General features: G+C 39.8%; 1 pseudogene; it reads right to left on the bottom strand.

Annotated features, from left to right (window-relative positions):
- Positions 1-18,589: 18,589 nt before the first annotated feature.
- LOC111161937 lies at positions 18,590-18,962 on the bottom strand (annotated as a pseudogene).
- Positions 18,963-24,372: the final 5,410 nt, after the last annotated feature.

The raw sequence follows: 24,372 nt of genomic DNA, 5'->3' as shown, positions 1-24,372 counted from the left end.
AATAGAAAGGAACTAAACTAGACTTTGCCCAAAAACATGTAATGGATTACAGAATCATTTGAAAAAATGTATATTGATTTGTTTGTTCATTCCTGCATTTATTCAAGAAAATGTATTGAGCACCTTTCAGTATGCCAGATATCAAAGTAGGCATTAAGACTGGAGGGGTGAACAAAATTGGGAAGAATCCCAGCCTTCGCAGAATTTATATTCTGGTTGGGCAGATAGAAATCAAAGATACATGTAGATATATATGTCTTACTAAATGTCAGATAATGGTTAGTGTTACAAAGAAAAATAAAGGAGACTAAGGGAACAGCAAGAGGTTCTTTTACAGCTGGAGGCATTAGAGGACTCCTCCCCAAGGAGGCAACATAGAAGAGGGAGGAAAAGAGGAAAGAATTGTGCAAATATCTAGGGAAAGAAAATTCTAGGCAAAGGGGATAGCAAGTGGGAACATGCTTAGTAGCTCTCTTACAAACCTATGTTATATATTTGTCTTTATTTCATTTTCTTTCTAATAATTATATACATCCTTTATTATTACCATTTTTATAAGAGCATCTGAAATATCCTTTCTTTGCAAAATTGTACTACTTAATACAATTTTATTACCCATAGTCACCATGATGTACTTTAGCTCTCTAGGCTTAACTGTAACTTTGTGACATGTTGACCAATGTCTTCATATTTGCCCCACCTCCCTGACATTCATAATCACTGTTCTACCTTGTTTCCAGTATTCAACTTTTTAAGATGCCACATGTAAGTGATATCATGAAGTTTGTTTGATTTTTTACTTTTTGTGTCTGGGTTGTTTTACTTAGCTTATTGTCCCCAAAGTTCATCCACATTGTTGCAAAAGCAGTAGGTCTTTCTTTTTAAAGACTGAATAAATTTGCATTGTATATATGAAAAAAAATGGCAACATGCTTGGTGTGATTGAAAACAGCAACAAGTCTAGTGTGGATAAAGCCAAATGAGAAGGAGGAGTAGTAGGAATAATTCTCAAATAATCAGGAACCAGATCATACAGGCCTCAGAAGCTATGATATTGGAGCCTTTTTCCTGTGTATGATGAGGAAGCACTGAAAGACTGAGCATAGGACTAGTATGATAGGATTTGTATCTACACATCTTCCTTGACTTATAATGGGGTTATACCCCAATAAGCCCATTGTAAATTTAAAATACCGTAAGTCAAAATGCATGTAATATACCCAAACTACTGAACATCATAGCTTAGCCTAGCCTACCTTAAGTGTGTTCAGAACACATTAGCCCACAGTTGGGTAAAATCATCTAACACAAAGCCTATTTTATAATAAGGTGTTGAAGATCTCATATAATTTATTGAATACTGCACTGACGGGGAGAAACAGAATGACCTAATGGGTACAGAATTGTTGTAGTTGCATTGATTGTTCACCCCTGTGATCGCCTGGCTGACTGGGAACTAGGACTCCCCTGACCAGCATCATGAAAGAGAGAATGGTACTGCATATTACTAGCCCCGGAAAAGATAAAAATTCATAACTTGAAGTAGGGTCTCTACTGAATGCCTATTGTTTTCACACCACTGCAAAGTTGAAAAATCCTAAGTTTAACCACTGTAAGTTGGGGACCATCTGTACAAAGAGTCACTCCAGCTACTATGAGAATGGACTAATAAAGACAAGAATGGAGGCTAGGAAGTCAGCAAGGAGGATGTTGCACAGGCCAGGGGGCAAGTGCTGTTAGCTTGGACTAAGGAGTTAGCAGTTGATCTGGTGAGAACATGTGTGGGAGGCATTTGGAAGAGAGATCTGAGGAGTATATGTATCTTAAGAGATTTGTACATGGAATAATATATAATCAAATGTAATCCTTCTTTAAAAAATATGAGCTAGATACTATGACCTTTATCATTTAGATAAATAAACTGAGGCAGAGATTACAGAGATTACTTGTCCATGATCAGAGTGGCAAAGCCAGGATTCAAATCTGACACCAAAGCCTACTATTTCCTCTGCAGTTTACTGACTTCAAATCTAGAACAGATATACCAGTGTCAGATCCAAGTTTAAATGAACTAGGGGCACCTGGGTGGCTCAGTCATTAAATGCCTGCCTTTAGCTCAGGTCAAGATCCCAGGGTATGGGATTGAGCCCTGCACAGGGCTCCCTGCTCTGTGGGAGGCCTGCTTGTCCCTCTCCCACTCCCCTGCTTGTGTTCCCTCCCTCCCCCCCACTTCTCTTTCTCTCTGTTAAATAAATAATAAAATCTTTTAAAAAATGAATAAAATAATAGAAAGGTAGTGATCATTTTAATTCCTCCCTTAGGAAAGACAAACTATTTGACAAAGGGGAAATCTTGGTTTTAATAACAATTTTATTAATGAGGGAATATATCAAAGAAATTGTCCTAAAACTAATGTGTTGATTAAAATTTCTGAATACTTATAAACTCTAAAAAGAGAATCATTAGCCATCAGAGAGATTCAAATCAAAACCACATTGAGATACCACCTTACACCAGTTAGAATGGCCAAAATTAACAAGACAGGAAACAACAAATGTTGGAGAGGATGTGGAGAAAGGGGAACCCTTTTACACAGTTGGTGGGAATGCAAGTTGGTGTAGCCACTTCGGAAAACAGTATGGAGATTCCTTAAGAAATTAAAAATAGAGCTTCCCTAGGACCCTGCAATTATACTACTGGGTATTTATCCCAAAGATACAGATGCAGTGAAAAGAAGGGCCATATGTATCCCAATGTTCATAGCAGCAATGGCCACAATTGCCAAACTGTGGAAAGAGTCAAGATGCCCTTCAACAGACGAATGAATAAAGAGATGGTCCATATAGTGGACATTGCTGCTATAAACAGTCAGGTGCACATGCCCCTTTGGATCACTATGTTTGTATCTTTAGGATAAATACTCAGTACTACAATGTCCACAATAGCCAAACTATGGAAAGAACCTAGATGTCCATCAACAGATGAATGGATAAAGAAGATGTGGTATATATATACAATGGAATACTATGCAGCCATCAAAAGAAATGAAATCTTGCCATTTGCGACGACATGGATGGAACTAGAGGGTATCATGCTTAGTGAAATAAGTCAGTCAGAGAAAGATAACTATCATACGATCTCCCTGATATGAGGAAGTGGAGATGCAATGTGGGGGGTGGGGGGGGTAGGAAAAGAATAAATGAAACAAGATGGGATCGGGAGGAGGACAAACCATAAGAGACTCAATCTCACAAAACAAACTGGGGGTTGCTGGGGGGAGGAGGGTTGGGAGAGGGGGGGTGGGGTTATGGACATTGGGGAGGGTATGTGCTATGGTGAGTGCTGTGAAGTGTGTAAACCTGGCAATTCACAGACCTGTACCCCTGGGGCTAATAATACATTATATGTTTATAAAAAAATAAAAAATTAATAAAAGAAAAAGAAATTTAAAAAAATAAATAAAATATACTGTGATACAAAAAAAATTTTTAAAAAAAGATATGGTCCATATATACAATGGAATATTATGCCTCTATCAGAAAGGATGAATAACCAACTTTTGTATCAACATGGATGGGATGGAGGAGTGAAATAAGTGACTGAGTGAAATAAGTCAAGCAGAGAGAGTCAATTATTATATCATTTTACTTATCTGTGGAGCATAAGGAATAACACAGAGGACATTGGGAGAAGGACAGGAGAAGGGTATTGGGGGAAACTGGAGGGGGGAGATGAACCATGAGAGACTGTGGACTCTGAGAAACAAACTGTGGGTTTTGGAGGGGAGGGGAGTGGGGGTTGGGTGAGCCTGGTGGTGGGCATTAAGGAGAGCACATATTGCATGGAGCACTGGGTGTGATGCATAAACAATGAATCTTGGAACACTGAAAAAATAAGATAAAGTTTTTTAAAAAGAATAAGAAAAAAGAATTAATCTCATTAAGAAAGATAAACTCCATAAAAAACAAAAATTGCTCCCCTCAAAATATTTTTCAAGCAATCTGTTAAAAAGCACAGAATCAAACATACATCTTGAAAAAATTAACAAAGGATCATATGTAATTACGTAAAAGATGCTTATCATAGTACTTCTATAATGGCAAAATCATGAAGCAACCTAGATGTTCAATAATATGAGATTAATTAAATACATTTTAATATATACCTCCACATAATATAATGTTATACAGCCACTGGAAATAGTACATTTAAATATACTGAAGGGTGTATGAAAATGTTTGCACTATGACATTAGCAAAAACAAAAAAAGACACAAAATGAGATATACACTAAGAGCTCTATTTTGTGAAGCTATAGATACATATACAGATATAAATAGAGAGACAGAGAAAGAGAATGGATAAGGGAAAAAAGGAGGAGGAAAAGAGATAAGGAATAGAAAGAGGGACCCCTGGGTGGGTCAGTTGGTTGAACACCTGGCTCTTGGTTTCGGCTCAGGTCATGATCTCTGGGTCTTCAGATCAAGCCCCACATCAGGCTCCAAGCTCAGGGAGGAGTCTGCTAAATTTTCTGTCTCCCCCTCCCTCTGCCCCTCCTTGCACTTTCTCTCTCATATAAATAAATAAATCTTTAAAAAAAAGAATAGAAAGAAATACATTGAAATAAAACTGATCTTGTGGATGGTAAGTACTTTCTGGTGGTATTATTATTATTATTATTATTTTTGTGGGCAGCAAAGCGAGGTTTATTGAGCGATAGTAAAGTGATAGTACAAAGCTCCCAAAGAAAGAGGGGACCTGAGAGGGTTGCCATCAGAGTATCTAAGTCTAGGGTTTTTACAGGCTTGCCCGCCAGCTGTTTTAATCTGATTAAACCCCCTGTGTCTGTCATTTTTATCTATAAACACATATTCATAATAATAAAAGAATGCTTATATAAATAAATATATAATATAGTAAGGACAATGGCAGAAGGGAGGTTTTTACATAACTAGTGAGAAATAGGCCCACTCTAATGCAGAGACTCACACAGGGTTGGACCACATCTGCCTTTATGCTTACCATCTAGCAGGCACAGAAGCCTATGTGGGAGGTGCCTGGACCTCATCCTGCAAGGTCTGTCTAGTGAGGAGCAGTGAGGGTCTCCCTGAAGACAGCCCTGCAGGCTTCCTTTCACAGTCCAGATTGCTTTGCAACCAAAGTCATTTGACACAACCCACAAGTTTACAAACCCATTTGGGGTGTATTTTATTATGGTTTCTTTTTCTCATTGTTTTGTAGCTGTGACACCTTTGGAAATGAACAATCAAAGAAATGTTACTGAATTCACTTTCTTGGGATTTCCCAACCATCCAAACTACAGGGCTTGTTCTTCCTGGTTTTCTCAGTTATTTATCTGGCAACTCTCCTGGGGAACACATTCACAGTAACAACCACCAGGGTCAGTCCTGCCTTCCACACTGTACTGAATTATTCCCTCAGGAACCTGAATTTCTTGAACATCTGCTACATGTCCACTACCAAATTGATCTGCATTGAACATTTGACATATTTACAGCCAATATCTGCTTGATCTTCTCTGATTTTCCAGAGATGGATATTTACAAATAAACTAAGAAATCTATTACATGCCCTACCTGAGAGGCTGTTTTAGTTTTAGTTCTAGTTTTAGTACTTTTACTACCCACCTCCTTAAGATTGCTTTATTCATTCCCATAGCTTTAAAACCTGTATGTATAAAACTGTCAAATTTATTTTTCTGGTTTATACATTGCTCCTGAGCATGTGAAGTATAGAAGTGATTGCCTACTGGGGCGCCTGGGTGGCTCAGTGGGTTAAATCCTCTGCCTGCGGCTCAGGACCCTGGGATCGAGCCCCGCATCTGGCTTTCTGCTCAGCAGGGAGTCTGCTTCCTCCTCTCTCTCTCTGCCTGCCTCTGCCTACTTGAGATCTCTCTCTGTCAAATAAATAAATAAAATCTTCAAAAAAAAAAAAAAAGAAGCGATTGCCTACTGACATCTCCTCTTAGATGTCAAATAACATCACAAATATATTATGTTCAAAATAAAGGTGTTGATGCTTCCATCCTTTTATCTATCCTTCTATTTGTCTTCCACCATCACACAATTCCAAATCACACTGAGCAGTCAATCTATGACTGAGTTCTGTGTTTCAGAAGACTATCTCATTAACCTTACCACAAACCTGGGCCTAACCACTCAGATTCCAGCACTATTCTTTCACTCATTTTTCTGATTCTACTCTTACTTCATTCTTGTTTGTTTTCTACAAGGTAGCTCAAATGATATTTTGAAAATATAAACCAGTAATCAAATACTCCTCTGTCTTCCCTCAGAAAGAACACTTTCTATATTTCTCTTAGAATGAAATGTATACTCCTGGGGTTCCTCTTCCAGTCACGCATCAGTAAAAGGATATGTCATCAGAAAAAAAAAAAAAAAAAACCAACCTGTAAAAATACCAGAAACAAACATTTCAGATATTGGACAAGATGCAGTACAGGAATCCCTAAGTAAAGGAAAACAAAGTAGTCCCTACCATTTCAAGGCTTCCAGCCAGGAGGTAATTTCCCATCTGGAGTGCAGGGAGGGAGACTTTAAACAAAGCCCAGTTTTACAAGCCCATCTCATTCTTTTGAGGAGAAAGTAGAGCATAAGGAGGTTAAGAACCCTGGAATTTGTGGAGCAAGATATTCAAAAGGAGGCAGTTATGCAAAGAAAGAACTCTAGAAATTTACATTAGCATCTCCTTGAATCCTTGACTGAATGCCAATTCATGCGTGCATAGGGAGAAACCCCATGAAACTAGGCAAGAATCCCCTCTGGGGAAACCAATCACCAGGCAGAGATAAAGAACTGTAAGCCAAATTATTCCCAGGTCCAGAAATCATTCTAATTTCCACAATGTGAAGTGTACAGATATCACTGGATACACAAGGCAGTCAAAAAAAAAAAAAAAGAAAAAAAAAATCAAACCCCAAACAAACAACATCCCTATCAACGAACTCAGACGCACACCCAGGAACAACTGTTCAAGTCAGCCCCGTGACCAGTGTCCCAGGGGCCCCGCGCCTCTCTCCGCACTGGGGGCGCTGGGGCCGGACACGCACCGGCCCTGGAACACACTTCCTTGTCCTCCCAGAGATCCCAAACTTACCCCGCGAGGTTCTGGGGCACGGAAGGGACGTTCCTGGTTAAGGACGGCGTCTTCTACTTGCCGCATCTATGCAGCTATTACGGGACCCGGGACCAGCGTGCCCGGCCGCGTTGGTGAGCCGACAGTCCGTGAGCAGAAAAGCGGTGCGCGCGTGATTGCTTCCCGGGGTTCCACCTGGAGACAAGGCTTCCTGAGCACGCGTGCGGGCCCGCCCTGGGGGCTGCATTCAGGGTTGCGAGCCCTCCTTCCAGAGCCCCTTCGCCCAATCCAAAGTGCGGCTTTTCAGCAAAAAGATACGGATTTTCAGGCAGGTATGGGCCGTGTGCTGCTTAGCCTTTCTGTGCCTCAGCGTCCTTCTGATAAAATGAGGATACACCTGAGAAGGATACCAGAGGCCTTCCCTTTTAGGTTTGTGAAGATCAGCGGAGCAAACAGCTCAGCAGGTGTGAGTTATTATTAGAAGACCAAGGGAGAGCACCTGCTCAACACGAGGGTCTGAAGCCGCTGGGGAGAGAACTAACTTCCCTAAATGCACCTGAGAAGCCATTTTGGTAAAAATTAAGATTTTCTTCACTTAAAAGTTTATTTGGATGAAATTGTCTTTGAAGGTTAATCTCCTTTCCTTCGTGGGATACAGTATGATGAAGCAGTAAAGGAAGGAATCGACAATTATGAAGAACGAGTGAAATTTCTGGAAAAAAAGCAGACAGCTCCCTTTTGGGAGATACCAGAGAACCATACCTTAGAAGTGTAGCTCAATTTGGGGTGCTGGCTGGTGCAGTTGGTAGAGCATGGGCCTCTTGATCTCAAGGCTGTGAGTTCAAGCCCCACATTGGGTATGGAGCCTATTTAAAAAAAGAAAGAAAGAAAAGAAGTATTACTAAATTGGTCCTGAAGACTCCTCTAGATCTCTCTTAAAGAATTTCATGACAGGCCTTGAAGGAATCAAACTGATCTGCAACTAACTAAACTGATAGAAAAAAAAAATCAAACATTCTTAAAGAAATGTAACAAAATATGGAATTCAAGAATATAAAATTCATTACTTCTAGCATCCAATTAAAAATTTACCATATGTAAGATGGAGAAAAATGCAATTTCAGGACAAATACAGTCAGTATAAATAGATCCAAAAATGATGGAGATGATATACTTAGCAAATAAAGACATTATAGCAGCTATTATAAATATGTTCCATATGTTCAATAATGTAAAAGAAAACATGAACATAATGAGAAGAGCAATGGAAGACATAAAAAGGAACCAAATAAAACTTCTAAAAATAAAAAATACCATATCTGAAAGAAAGTTCACTGTGAAACTAATAGCAAATTAAAAACTACAGAAGAAAAGATCCGTAAACTTAAAGACATAGCAACAGAAACTATGCAAAGTGAAGCACAGAAGGAAAAAGACTGAGAAAAAACCCAAAGCTTTAATAATTTGTGAGACAATACCAATTAGTGACCTAATATACAGCTAACTGGAATCCCTGGAGAAGAGAGAGAAGGGGAACAGAAAAGGCATTAGGAAAAACAATGGCTAAAAATTTCTAAATTTTATGAAATTATCAACCCACACATCAAGGAAACTCAGTGCACTACAAGCAGGACACACACACACACACACACACACACACACACACATTACCACTTATGTATGACATGATCAAATTGTTAAAAGAAAGAAAATCTGATAGAAAATTTTGAAAATAACAATGGGAAAAGACACATTACATTACATACAAAGAAAAAAAGAATTATCATGGATGTCTTGTCAGAAACTGCAAACCTAAAGACAATAGAATAACATCTTTAAAGTTCTAGAAAAATTATCCATCAAGAAACCTATATCCAGGGGTGCCTGGGTGGCTCAGTTGGTTAAGTGACTGCCTTCAGCTCAGGTCATGATCCTGGAGTCCCAGGATCGAGTCCCTCATCAGGCTCCCTGCTCAGCAGGGAGTCTGTTTCTCCCTCTACCCTCCCTCTTCTCATGGTCTCTCTCTTTCTCATTCTCTCTCCCTCAAATAAATAAATAAATTCTTAAAAAAAAAAAAAAAGAAACCTATATCCAGTGAAAAATACTTTTCAAGAATAAAGTTGAACATATTTTCACTGAAATTACCATTTAGGTTTTTCTCCAAGTGTATTGTAAGCTCCTGAAAGACAGGTCTTCTGTGTGTACATACTAAGCCCTCAAAAAATGTTTATTCTTGAGGTAAGAGCAGGATGACAGAGGAGTAGGAGACTGAAATATCATCAGGTTCCAGGAATTCAGCTAGATAGCTATCAAACTATTCTGAACACCTACAAACTCAACAGGAGATAGAAGAGAAGGAGAGCAGCAACAGAAAAGCGACCACTTTCTATAAGGTAAGACCTGCCGAGAAGTGAATCCAAGGTGATACATGGAAAGAGAGACTGCGGGGGGAGGGGCGGGCTCCCACCAAATGGTGGAGAAGTGGAGCACAAAATCAGAACTTTTAGAAGTCTGCTCCACTGAGGAACATTACTCCAGAGACTAAGCAGGGGGGTGGAGCCCGTGTGGGGACAGTGTGGTCTCAGGACCCTCAGGAGTCACAGAAAGAGCAGGGGTGTCTGAGTGTGGCAGAGCTCCTAGGTATCGGACCGGGGAATCTGGCTGCAGACGCAGAGCTGAGGAGTTACCTTAAACCATGATTGGATACACAGTCAGACCATTGCTTTTCGAGCAGGGACCCCACAAGTGGCAGATCCATGGAGACTTACCTTCTTCCTCTGGGAGCCTGCAGCAGGAATCTGCTGGGTTTGGAGACTCCAAATGGGGCTGTGAGCCAGAGACAGAAATGCTCAGTCACAGGCCAGGTGAGCACAGAGTGTGGCTAGAGACCAGGGAAAAAGAAATGATTGAGCACTTTTCTCTGAGGGTGCTCTGAGGAGTGGGGCCTGAGCTCTCGGCTCCTCCATGCCAGAGATTGGGAAGCTGCCATTTTCATTCCCATCCTCCAGAACTCTACAGAAAGTGTTCAGGGAACAAAAGCAACCGAGAGCGAACTCAAGCAGATTACTTAGGGTGGCCCCTGGCAAGGGCGGCGCAATTCCACCTCGGGCAAAGACATTTGAGAGTCTCTGCAACAGGCGCCTCCTCCAGAAGATTAGCAAGAACATCCAGCCAAGACCAAGTTCCAGATCAATGAGAAACATGGAAATGCAGAACTAGGGGACCGCAGCACATAGAATTCATGGCTTCCCCCCCATGATTGTTTAGTCTTTCAAAGTTAAATGTTTTTTAATTTCACTTTTTCTTTTTCTATTCTTTTTAAATTTTCCCCTTTCCTATTTTAACCTCTTTAACTATTTTATCTTATCAATACCTTTTTAAAAATCTTTTAAAATTTTCATTGTTATAGTCATATTCTATCCCTTCAATGTATTTAACCTTGTTTTTTGTATACATGTAAGTTTTCCTTTCTTTAAAATTTTGGAATACAGTTTCTTCTAACAGATCAACATACACCCTAAATCTAGCATATGGCTTTGTTCTGGTCTCCAGCCAGATCACATTCTCTACTTTTTTTTTTTTTTTTCCTTTTTTCAACCAACTTGTCGTCACTTCCCTTTTTAAAATCTTTTTTAATTTTCATCTTTTTAAAAAGATTTTATTTATTTATTTGAGAAAGAAAGTGAGAGAGAGCATGAGAGGGGAGAAGGTCAGAGGATCAGCTCCCCATGGAGCTGGGAACCAGATGCAGGACTCGATCCCAGGACTCCAGGATCATGACCTGAGCTGAAGGAAGTTGCCCAACCAACTGAGCCACCTTAATTTTCATCTGTACTGTCATATTCCATCCTTTCATCATGTTTACCCTTATTTTTGTGTGTGTGTATATATATATTTTTTTTTTCTTTCTTTAAAATTTTGGGAGGCATTTTCTTCTAACAGACCAAAATACACCCAAAATCAAGTGTGTGGCTCTAAAATGACAGTACAGACAAAGGTTGATATCCAGGATCTATAAAGAACTTCTCAAACTCAACACACACAAAACAGATAATCATATCAAAAAATGGGCAGAAGATATGAACAGACACTTCTCCAATGAAGACATACAAATGGCTACCAGACATATGAAAAAATGTTCATCATCACTAGCCATTAGGGAGATTCAAATTAAAACCACATTGAGATATCACCTTACACCAGTTAGAATGGCCAAAATTAGCAAGACAGGAAACAAAGTGTGTTAGAGAGAATGTGGAGAAAGGGGAACCCTCTTACACAGTTGGTGGGAATGCAAGTTGGTGCAGCCACTTTGGAGAACAGTGTGGAGATTCCTCAGGAAATTAAAAATAGAGCTTTCCTATGACCCTGTGATTGCACTACTGGGTATTTACCCCAAAGACACAGATGTAGTGAAAAGAAGGGCCATCTGTACCCCAATGTTTATAGCAGCAATGGCCACGGTCGCCAAACTGTGGAAAAAACCAAGATGCCCTTCAACGGATGAATGGATAAGGAAGATGTGGTCCATATACACTATGGAGTATTATGCCTCCATCAGAAAGGATGAATGCCCAACTTGTGTATCAACATGGACGGGACTGGAAGAGATTATGCTGAGTGAAATAAGTCAAGCAGAGAGAGTCAATTATCATATGGTTTCACTTATTTGTGGAGCATAACAAATAACATGGAGGACATGGGGAGATGGAGAGGAGAAGGGAGTTGAGGGAAATTGGAAGGGGAGGTGAACCATGAGAGACTATGGGCTCTGAAAAACAACCTGAGGATTTTAAAGGGGCGGGGGTGGGAAGCTGGGGGAACCAGGTGGTGGGTATTAGGGAGGGCACGTATTGCATGGAGCACTGGGTGTGGTGCAAAAACAATGAATACTGTTACCCTGAAAAGAAATAAACACACACACACACACACACACACACACACACACACACACACACACAGTGTGTGGCTCTATTCAGTTCACCAGCCTAATAATTTTTTTCCCTTTCTTCTCCCCCCAGTTTTGGGTCTCTTCTAATTTCATTAGTGTATATTTTTTCTGGGTCATTGTTACCCTCTTAGTATTTTGTTTTCTCATTCGTCTATTCTTCTCTAGATAAAATAACAAGACAGAAAAACTCACCTCAAAAAAAGGAACAAGAGGCAGTACTGACAGCTAGGGACCTAATCAATATGGACATTAGTAAGATGTCAGAACTAGAGTTCAGAATGGTGATTATCAAGTGCTAGCTGGGCTTGAAAAAAGCATGGAAAATCCTAGAGAATCCTTTTCTAGAGAAATAAAATCCCTTTCTGGAGAAATAAAAGAACTAAAATCTAACCAAATTGAAATTTAAAAAGCTATTAATGTGATGCAATAAAAAATGGAGGCTCTTACTGCTAAGATAAATGAAGCAGAAGAGAGATTAAATGATATAGAAGACCAAATGATAGAAAATAAAGAAGCTGAGAGGCGCGACTTCCCCCACTCCGCTTTCCAGAGTCGCGGAACCTCACCCGAGGGTGCCCACCTCCTCCCAGCACAACTTTTCTGGCTCCCCTTCTCCTGAGCCCTGAAACTTTGCTGGAGAGTGCCTTTAATAAATCTTGCCTTGCAGCTCTCCCCCCCCCCCCAAAAAAAAAGCTGAGAAAAAGAGAGACAAACAACTACTGAACCACAAGGGGAGAATTCAAGAGATAAGTGATGCCATAAGACAAAACAGTATTAGAATAATTGGGATCCCAGGAGAAGAAGAAAGAAATAGAGGTGCAGAAGGTATATTGAAGGAAATTATAGTAGAGCACTTCCCTAATTTGAGGAAGGGAACAAGCATCAAAATCCAGGTGGCACAGAGAAATCCCCTGAAAATCATTAAAAATAGGTCCATACCCCATCATCTAATAGTAAAACTTACAGGTCTCAGTGACAAATAGAAAATCCTGAAAGCAGCTTGGGACAAGAGGTCTGTAACATACAACAGTAGAAATATTAGACTGGTAGAAGACCTCTCCACAGAGACCTGGCAGGCCAGAAAGGACTGCCAAGATATATACAGAACATTAATGAGAAAAATATGTAGCCAAGATAATTATATCCAGCTAGGCTGTCATTGAAAATAGAAGGAGAGATAAAAATCTTCCAGGACAAACAAAAACTATAAGAATTTGCAAACACCAAACCAGCCCTACAGGAAATATTGAAAGGGGTCCTCTAAGGAAAGAGAGTGCCTAAAAGTAACATTGACCAGAAAGGAACAGAGACAATATACAGTAACAGTCACCTTACAGGCAATACAATGGGACTAAATTCATATCTTTCAATAATTACACTGAAAGTAAATGGGCTAAATGCCCCAACCAAAAGACACAGGGTATCAGAATGGATTTAAAAAAAAGGACCCATCAATGTGCTGTCTGCAAGAAACTCATTTTAGACCCAAAGACACCTCCATATTTAAAGTGAGGGGATGGAAAACAATTTACCATGTTAATGGACATCAAAAGAAAGCTGAGGTGGCAAACCTTATATCAGACAAATTAGATTTTAAGCCAAAGACTATAATAAAAGATGAGGAAGGACACTGTATCATACCTAAAGGGTCTGTCCATGTCTTCTGTCCATACTTAAAGGGTCTTTGCTTAGATGACAGATCATCCAAGCAAAAGATCAACAAGGAAGTCAAGGCTTTAAATGACACAATGAACCAGATGGACATCACAGATATTTTCAGAACATTCCATCCCAAAACAACAGAATACACATTCTTCTCGAGTGCACATGGAACATTCTCCAGAATACATCACATCCTGGGTCGCAAATCAGGTCTCAACTGGTACCAAAAGATTGGGATCATTCCCTGCATATTTTCATACCACAATGAAAATATGAACTCAACACAATGAAAACTAGAACTCAACCACAAGATGAAAGTTGAAAAGAACTCAAATAGATGGGGGCTAAAGAGTATCCTACTAAAGAATGAATGGGTCACCCAGGAAATTAAAGAAGAATTTTAAAAATTCATGGAAACAAATGAAAATGAAAACACAAATGTTCAAAATCTTTGGGATGCAGCAAAGGCGGTCCTTGGAGGAAAGTATATAGCAATACAAGCCTTTCTCAAGTACACAACCTAAGCCTACACCTAAAGGGGCTGGAGAAAAACAGCAAAGAATTCCTAAACCCAGCAGGAGAAGAGAAATAATAAAAATCAGAGCAGAAATCAATGAAATAGAAACTGAAAGAACAATAGAACAGATCAACAAAACTAGGAACTGGTTCTTTGAACAAATTAATAAGATTGAAAAACCCCTGGCCAGACTTATCAAAAAGAAAAGAGAAAGGACCCAAATTAATAAACTCATAAATGAAAGAGGGGAGATCACAACCAACATCAAAGAAATACAAACAGTTATAAGAACATATTATGAGCAACTATACACCAGCAAATCAGACAATCTGGAAGAAATGGATGCATTCCTAGAGACATAAACTACCAAAACTGAACCAGGAAGAAATAGAAAACCTGAACAGACCCATAAGCAGCAAGGAGATTGAAGCAGTCTTCAAAAATCTCCCAAAAAAATAAGAACCCAGGACCAGACAGCTTCCCAGAGGAATCCTACCAAACATTTAAGGAAGAATTAATACCTATTCTCCTGAAACTATTACAAAAAATAGAAATGGAAGGAAAAATTCCAAACTCATTTTATGAGGTCAGCATTACCTTGATCCCAAAGCCAGATGAAGACTCCATCAAAAAGGAGAATTACAGACCAATGTCCTTGATGCACATGGATGCAAAAATTCTCACCAAAATGCTAGCCAATAGGATCCAACAGTACATTAAAAGGATTATTCACCACGACCAAGTGGGATTTATTCTGGGGCTGCAAGTTTAGTTCAACATCCACAAATCAATCAATGTGATACAATACATTAGTAAGAGAAAGAACAAGAACTATATGATACTCTCAATAGATGCTGAAAAAGCATTTGACAAAGTACAGCATCCTTTCTTGATCAAAACTCTTCACAGTGTAGGATAGGGGGTACATACCTCAATACTATCAAAGCCATCTATCAAAAACCCACAGCAAATATCATTCTCAATGGGGAAAAAACTGAGAGCTTTTCCCCTAAGGCCAGGAACACAGTAGGGCTGTCCACTATCACCACTGCTATTCAACAGAGTACTAGAAGTCCTAGCCTCAGCAATCAGACAACAAAAAGAAATAAAAGGCATCCAAATGGGCAAAGAAGTCAACTTTGCAGATGATATGATACTTTATGTGGAAAACCCAAAAGACTCCACTCCAAAACTGCTAGAACTCATACAGGAATTCAATAAAGTGTCAGGATATAAAATCAATGCACAGAAATTAGCTGCATTTCTATACACCAATAGGAAGACAGAAGAAAGAGAAATTAAGGAGTCAGTCCCATCTACAATTGCACCCAAAACCATAAGATACCTAGGAATAGACCTAACCAAAGAGGCAAAGAATTTGTACCCAGAAAACTATAAAGTACTCATGAAAGAAATTGAGGAAGACACAAAGAAATGGAAAAACATTCCATGCTCATGGATTGGAAGAACAAATATTGTGAAAATGTCTATGCCACCTAAAGCAATCTACACATTTAATGCTATCCCCATCAAAATACCATCAATTTTTTTCAAAGAAAAGGAACAAATAATCCTCAAATTTATATGGAACCAGAAAAGACCCCAAATAGCCAGAACAATGCTGAAAAAGAAAACCAAAGTTGGTGGCATCACAGCGCCAGACTTTAGGCTCTATTACAAAGCTGTAATCACCAAGACAGTATGGTACTGACACAAAAATGACACACAGACCAAAGGAACAGAATAGAGAGTCCAGAAATGGACCCTCAACTCTACGGTCAACTAATTTTCAACAAAGCAGATCAGAATGTCCAATGGAGAAAAGACAGTCTCTTCAACAAATGGTGTTGGGAAAATTGGACAGCCACATGCAGAAGAATGAAACTGGACCATTTCCTTATACCACAGACAAAAATAGACTCAAAATGGAAGGAAGTCCTCAATGTGAGACAGGAATCCATCCAAATCCTTGAGGAGAACCTAGGCAGCAACCTCTTCGACCTCAGCCACAGCAACTTCTTCCTAGAAACATAGCCAAAGGCAAGGGAAGCAAGGGCAAAAGTGAACTATTGGAACTTCATCAAAGTCTAAGGCTTTTGCACAGAAAAATGAACAGTCAACAAAACCAAAAGACAACTGACAGAATGGGAGAAGATATTTGCAAATGACCTATCACATAAAGGGCTAATATCCACAAACTATAAAGAACTTATCAAATTCAACACCCAAAGAATAAATAATCTAATCAAGCAATGGGCAGAAGACATAAATAGACATTTCTGCAAAGAAGACATCCAGATGGCCAACAGACACTTGAAAAAGTGCTCATCATTACTCGGCATGAGGGAAATACAAATCCAAACCACAGTGAGATACCACAGTGAGATACCACATCACTAATGACCACCATTAGTCAGAATGGCTAAAATTAACCAGTCAGGAAATGACAGGTGTTGGTGAGGATCCAGAGAAAGGGGAACCCTCCTACACTGTTGGTGGGAATGCAAGCTATTGCAGCCACTCTGCAAAACAGTATGGAGGTTCCTCAAAAAAGTTGAAAATAGAGCTACCCTATGACCTAGCAATTGCAGTACTGGGTATTTACTCTAAAGATACAAATGTAGTGATCTGAAGGGGCACATGCATACAAAGGTTTACAGCAGCCAATGTTCCCAATAACCAAACTATGGAAAGAGCCTAGATGTCCATCAACAGATGAATAAATAAAGAAGATGTGGGGGCGCCTGGGTGGCTCAGTGGGTTAAAGCCTCTGCCTTCGGCTCAGGTCATGATCCCAGGGTCCTGAGATCGAGCCCCGCATCGGGCTCTCTGCTCAGCGGGGAGCCTGCTTCCTCCTCTCTCTGCCTGCCTCTCTGCCTACTTGTGATTTCTGTCTGTCAAATAAATAAATATTTTTTTAAAAAAATAAAGAAGATGTGGTATATATACACAATGGAATATTATGTAGCCATCAAAAACCCCAAAATCTTGCCATTTACAACGACATGGATGGAACTAGAGGGTATTATGCTAAGTGAAATAAGTCAATCAGAGAAAAATAATTATCATATGATCTCACTGCTATGAGGAATTTGGGAAACAAGATAGAGGTTCATAAAGAAAAGGAAGAAAAAATGAAACAAGACGAAATCAGAGAGAGAGAGAAACCATGAGAGACTCTTAATCTCAGGAAACAAACTGAGGATTCGTGGAGGGGAGGAGGGTAGGAGGGATGGGATGCCTGGGTGATGTACATTGGGGAGGGTATGTGTTATGTTGAATGCTGTGAATTGTGTAGGACTGATAAATCACAGACTCATACCTCCAAAACACATAACACATTATATGTTAATTTAAGAAAAAAAAGGTATGTCCCTTACCATAGGATGTAGAGCTGTACAAATCTAGTTCCTGCCTCTGTCTCTAGACTTATACCAACTCCACCTAGCGCCTAGTGTTCTTTTAGATTTGCTACTTTAGCCACAAGGTGTCTCCCTTCTTCAACAAAGCATGACATTTCTTGCCTACAGGCTTTTGCACTTGCTCTTCCTTCAGCTAGAGTACTACGCTCTAGCTATTTTGATGTCTGGCTTATTGTCATTAAGATCTTACCTCAACCCACTCCCCTTTTGGCTTAGCTTGGCTTTCACAACCTAGTGAAGATGATATCTTCCAAAAATTACCAAATATTTTTGAGATTCAGTGTAACAATAATTTTATCTTTTAATTCCAAGTAGTATTCCACTGTATAAATATCCCACAATATGCTTATCCATTCACTTTGTTGATAGAAATTTGGGTCATTTCCAGTTAGGTCTATGAGGAACAAAACTGCTATAAACATTTGTGTATAGGTACTTTGTGGACGTGTTTTTTATTTCTCTTGCAATACTCCCACTCAGAAAAGAAGGCTATTTGGAAAGTCTCATGTTACAGCACATTCTTAATTATTTTATTCTGAACTACCAAGCACTTCAGGTGGTGAAAGATTAATTAGCTTTTAATGATATCAAACAAGTAGTAATATTTAGATATGCAACAGCTATTCCTGATGGAAATGGTGAGAGAGATGGGAAATGGAGAGAAACTTATATATTTAGTAATTTGTCCTAAAAATATGACTTTACAATTTTCTCTGTTGTATTACAGAATAAACAAACATTTTCAATACAGTTTGAAAAATAGAGCTCCGTATGACTATCTACTGAAAAATGGATATATGGTATATTCATACAATGCAATATTAAACAGGATGTGAATAAGCTACAGCTACATGCAACAACATAGACAAATTTTTTTTTTTTGAAGACTTCAACTTCTTATTGAACAGGTTACAGAAGAGGTTTAGTCAAAAAGACCAAAGCACATGTTGACATCAGTCTCCTCTGAGTCTTCTTTTTTGCTTCCACTTTCTTCTCTTCAGTGGGGACAGACCTAGTGGAGGGAGAAGGACCCCCTGCTGGTACAGCAACAACTGCTGGGGTGGGTCCCCAAGCCCCTACATTACAGATGGGGTTCCTGATGTTGACATTGGCCACGGCTTTTGCAAACAAAGCAGGCCAGCAAGGTTCAACATTTACATTTGAGGCTTTAACGAGGGTATTGATCTTATCCTCTGTGACCAGAGGGTATTGATCTTATCCTCTGTGACCATCACCTCATCATCATGTAGGATGAGGGTTAAATGGATGCAGGCAAGTTGCAAGAGGGAGGCCATAGTGTGGGCAAATGCTGAGCGAGCACTGCCAAGTGTGGGGCTAGTCACCAGATCAGGAGAGGGCCTCACTCCAATGTGGCCTTAGCTTCCTTGGAAGGACTGAGCACCTTCGGAGCAACTGAGGAAAAAAACAACATGGATAAAGCTTATAAGAAAAATCATCTTATATTTCAGGTTAATCTTATATTTAGTCATCGATGGTATGTATGTTCTCCACTTTTCATTAAAAGAGTGACACATCCATAGGCCCTAAGGAGTAGCCCTGTACAGTCATGTTATAGCATGTCAGCTTTCCCACCACCCCCCATCACACACTTACTTGGGGAAGAGATATATGTCTCACCCAAGAGCAGCCAATCCATAATTAAAATTAATACATGCAATCCATGATCACTAAAATTAAAACAAACACATGCAATCTGTGCTCAGTGGATTCCATGCTCATTACGAATGCCAGAGGTAATAGCAAATTCCGTCTACGGGAACTTCTTAGTGAAGGTATATCTAAATGGGCCCTGAGCAAAAAACAAACATATGCAAATACGACTGAGACTGAAAATAAAATTTACTGACTCATATCACTAAACTAGACAAAGAGAAACAAGTATACTTTGGTATACGGTGTATAACCAGGATTAAATATAACAAGCCTACCTCTGTATGCATTTAATAACAGAACATCAAAAACTGATAAAACTGAATGGAGAAGTAAATCTACAATTATAGTAGAGATATCAATATCCCTCTCAATCGCTGATAGAACAATTGGTGATGGTAGCTAAAATTAGAAAACAGAAGAATGAAACTCAACCATTCTCTCACACCATACACAAAGATAAACTCAAAATGGATGAAAGACCTCAATGTGAGACAAGAATCCATCAAAATTCTAGAGGAGAATATAGATAGTAACCTCCTCAACATTGGCCACAGCAACTTCTTTCAAGACACATCTCCAAAGGCAAGAGAAACAAAAGCAAAAATGAACTTCTGGGGCTTCATCAAGATAAAAAGCTTCTGAACAGCAAAGGAAACGGTCAACAAAACAAAAAGGCAACTCATGGAATGGGAGAAGATATTTGTAAATGACACTACAGACAAACGGCTGATAACAAAGATCTATAAAGAACTTCTCAAACTCAACATCCAAAAACCAAATAATCAAGTCAAAAAATTGGCAGGGGCACCTGGGTGGCTCAGTGGGTTAAGCCTCTACCTTCCGCTCAGGTTATGATCTCAGGGTCCTGGGATCGAGCCCCACATCGGGCTCTCTGCTCGGCGGGGAGCTTGCTTCCCCCTCTCTCTCTGCCTGCCTCTCTGCCTGCTTGTGATGTCTCTCTCTCTCTCTCTCTCTCTCTCTGTGTCAAATAAATAAATAAATAAAATCTTTAATTTAAAAAAATAGCTATTTAATTTTAAAAAATGGGCAGAAGACATGAACAGACACTTCTCCAAAGAAGACATACAAATGGCTAACACACATATGAAAACATGATCATCATCATTAGCCATCAGGGAAATCCAAATCAAAACCACATTGAGGGGGGGAGAAGTCAAGATGGCAGAGAAGTAGCAGGCTGAGACTACTTCAGGTAGCGGGAGATCAGCTAGATAGCTTATCTAAAGATTGCAAACACCTACAAATCCAACGGGAGATCGAAGAGAAGAAGAACAGCAACTCTAGAAACAGAAAATCAACCACTTTCTGAAAGGTAGGACGGGCGGAGAAGTGAATCCAAAGCTACGGGAAGATAGACCGCGGGGGGAGGGGCCGGCTCCCGGCAAGCGGCGGAGCAACGGAGCACAAAATTGGGACTTTTAAAAGTCTGTTCCGCTGAGGGACATCGCTCCAGAGGCTTAGCCGGGGTGAAGCACACGCAGGGTCAGCGTGGCCTCAGGTCCCGCAGGGTCACAGAAGGATCGGGGGTGTCTGAGTGTCGCAGAGCTTACAGGTATTAGTACGGGGAAGCCGGCTACAGAGACAGAGACGAGGAGTGAGCTCTAAGCTCGGGGTTACCTTGAACCGGTCGCAGGCTCGGTCAGCTCGGAGCACGGCCGGAGGCCAGGGTGACGGGAGTAATTGGGCATTGTTCTCTGAGGGCGCACTGAGGAGTGGGGCCCCGGGCTCTCGGCTCCTCCGGGCTGGAGACCGGGAGGCCGCCATCTTCATTCCCGTCCTCCGGAACTCTACGGAAAGCGCTCAGGGAACAAAAGCTCCCGAAAGCAAACCCGAGCGGATTACTCAGCCTGGCCCCAGGTAAGGGCGGTGCAACTCCGCCTGGGGCAAAGACACTTGAGAATCACTACAACAGGCCCCTCCCCCAGAAGATCAACAAGAATCCCAGCCAGGACCAAGTTCACCTACCAAGGAGTGAAGTTTCAATACCAAGGAGAGCAGCGGAATTCCAGAGGAGGAGAAAGCAAAGCACAGAACTCATGGCTTTCTCCCCATGATTCTTTAGCCTTGCAGTTAATTTAATTTTTTTTCTTATTCAATTTTTTTTCTCTTCCTCTGCTAAATTTTTTTAAACTATTACCCTTTTCTTTTTTAACATTTTTTAACTAGTTTATCTAATATATATATATATATATATTTTTCCTTTTTATATTTTTTCTTTATTGGTTTTCTTTTTTTAATTGTTTCTTTTTTTTTTTTTTTCCTTTCTAAACCTCTTTTTATCCCCTTTCTCCCCCCTCACGATTTGGGATCTCTTCTGATTTGGTTAAAGCATATTTTCCTGGGGTTGTTGCCACCCTTTTAGTATTTTACTTGCTCCTTCATATACTCTTATCTGGACAAAATGACAAGGCGGAAAAATTCACCACAAAAAAGATAACAAGAGGCAGTACCAAAGGCTAGGGACCTAATCAATACACACATTGGTAATATGTCAGATCTAGAGTTCAGAATGACAATTCTCAAGGTTCTAGCCAGCCTCAAAAAAGGCATGGAAGATATTAGAGAAACCCTCTCGGGAGATATAAAACCCCTTTCTGGAGAAATAAAAGAACTAAAATCTAACCAAGTTGAAATCAAAAAAGCTATTAATGAGGTACAATAAAAAATGGAGGCTCTCACTGCTAGGATAAATGAGGCAGAAGAAAGAATTAGCGATATAGAAGACCAAATGACAGAGAATAAAGAAGCTGAGCAAAAGAGGGACAAACAGCTACTGGACCACGAGGGGAGAATTCGAGAGATAAGTGACACCATAAGACGAAACAACATTAGAATAATTGGGATTCCAGAAGAAGAGGAAACAGAGAGGGGAGCAGAAGGTATATTGGAGAGAATTATTGGAGAGAATTTCCCCAATATGGCAAAGGGAACAAGCATCAAAATCCAGGAGGTGCAGAGAACCCCCCTCAAAATCAATAAGAATAGGTCCACACCCCGTCACCTAATAGTAAAATTTACAAGTCTTAGTGACAAAGAGAAAATCCTGAAAGCAGTTGGGAAAAGAAGTCTGTAACATACAATGGTAAAAATATTAGATTGGCAGCAGACTTATCCACAGAGACCTGGCAGGCCAGAAAGAGCTGGCATGATATATTCAGAGCACTAAACGAGAAAAACATGCAGCCAAGAATACTATATCCAGCTAGGCTATCATTGAAAATAGAAGGAGAGATTAAAAGCTTCCAGGACAAACAAAAACTGAAAGAATTCGCAAATACCAAACCAGCTCTATAGGAAATATTGAAAGGGGTCCTCTAAGCAAAGAGAGACCCTAAAAGTAGTAGATCAGAAAGAAACAGAGACAATATACAGTAACAGTCACCTTACAGGCAATACAATGGCACTAAATTCATATCTCTCAATACTTACCCTGAATGTTAATGTGCTAAATGCCCCAGTCAAAAGACACAGGGTATCAGAATGGATCAAAAAACAAAACCCATCTATATGTCGCCTACAAGAAACTCATCTTAAAACCAAAGACACCTCCAGATTTAAAGTGAGGGGGTGGAAAAGAATTTCCCATGCTAATGGACATCAGAAGAAAGCAGGAGTGGCAATCCTTATATCAGATCAATTAGATTTTAAGCCAAAGACTATAATAAGAGATGAGGAAGGACACTATATCATACTCAAAGGAACTGTCCAACAAGAAGATCTAACAATTTTAAATATCTATGCCCCTAACGTGGGAGCAGCCAACTATATAAACCAATTAATAACAAAATCAAAGAAACACATCGACAATAATACAATAATCGTAGGGGACTTTAACACTCCCCTCACTGAAATGGACAGATCATCCAAGCAAAAGATCAACAAGGAAATCAAGGCCTTAAATGACACACTGGACCAGATGGACATCACAGATATATTCAGAACATTTCATCCCAAAGCAACAGAATACACATTCTTCTCTAGTGCACATGGAACATTCTCCAGAATAGATCACATTCTTGGTCCTAAATCAGGTCTCAACCGGTATCAAAAGATTGGGATCATTCCCTGCATATTTTCAGACCACAATGCTCTGAAGCTAGAACTCAATCACAAGAGGAAATTTGGAAAGAACCCAAATACATGGAGACTAAACAGCATCCTTCTAAAGAATGAATGGGTCAACCAGGAAATTAAAGAAGAATTGAAAATATTTATGGAAACAAATGATAATGAAAACACAATGGTTCAGAATCTGTGGGACACAACAAAGGCAATCCTGAGAGGAAAATATATAGCGGTACAAGCCTTTCTCAAGAAACAAGAAAGGTCTCAGGTACACAACCTAACCCTACACCTAAAGGAGCTGGAGAAAGAACAAGAAAGAAACCCTAAACCCAGCAGGAGAAGAGAAATCGTAAAGATCAGAGCAGAAATCAATGAAATAGAAACCAAAAAGAACAATAGAACAAATCAACGAAACTAGGAGCTGGTTCTTTGACAGAATTAATAAGATTGATAAACCCCTGGCCAGACTTATCAAAAAGAAAAGAGAAAGGACCCAAATAAATAAAATCATGAATGAAAGAGGAGAGATCACAACGAACACCAAGGAAATACAGACAAGTATAAGAACATACTATGAGCAATTCTACGACAACAAATTTGACAATCTGGAAGAAATGGATGCATTCCTAGAGACATATAAACTACCACAACTGAACCAGGAAGAAATAGAAAGCCTGAACAGACCCATAACCAGTAAGGAGATTGAAACAGTCATCAAAAACCTCCAAACAAACAAAAGCCCAGGGCCAGATGGCTTCCCAGGGGTATTCTACCAAACATTTAAAGAAGAACTAATTCCTATTCTCCTGAAACTGTTCCAAAAAATGGAAATGGAAGGAAAACTTCCAAACTCATTTTATGAGGCCAGCATCACCTTGATCCCAAAACCAGACAAGGATCCCATCAAGAAAGAGAACTACAGACCAATATCCTTGATGAACACAG

Source organism: Enhydra lutris, unplaced genomic scaffold (assembly GCF_002288905.1).
Source record: "Enhydra lutris kenyoni isolate GAN:26980312 unplaced genomic scaffold, ASM228890v2 scaffoldscaffold88, whole genome shotgun sequence".
Taxonomy (NCBI): Eukaryota; Metazoa; Chordata; class Mammalia; order Carnivora; family Mustelidae; genus Enhydra; species Enhydra lutris.
This window is presented reverse-complemented; position numbering and strand designations above follow the sequence as displayed.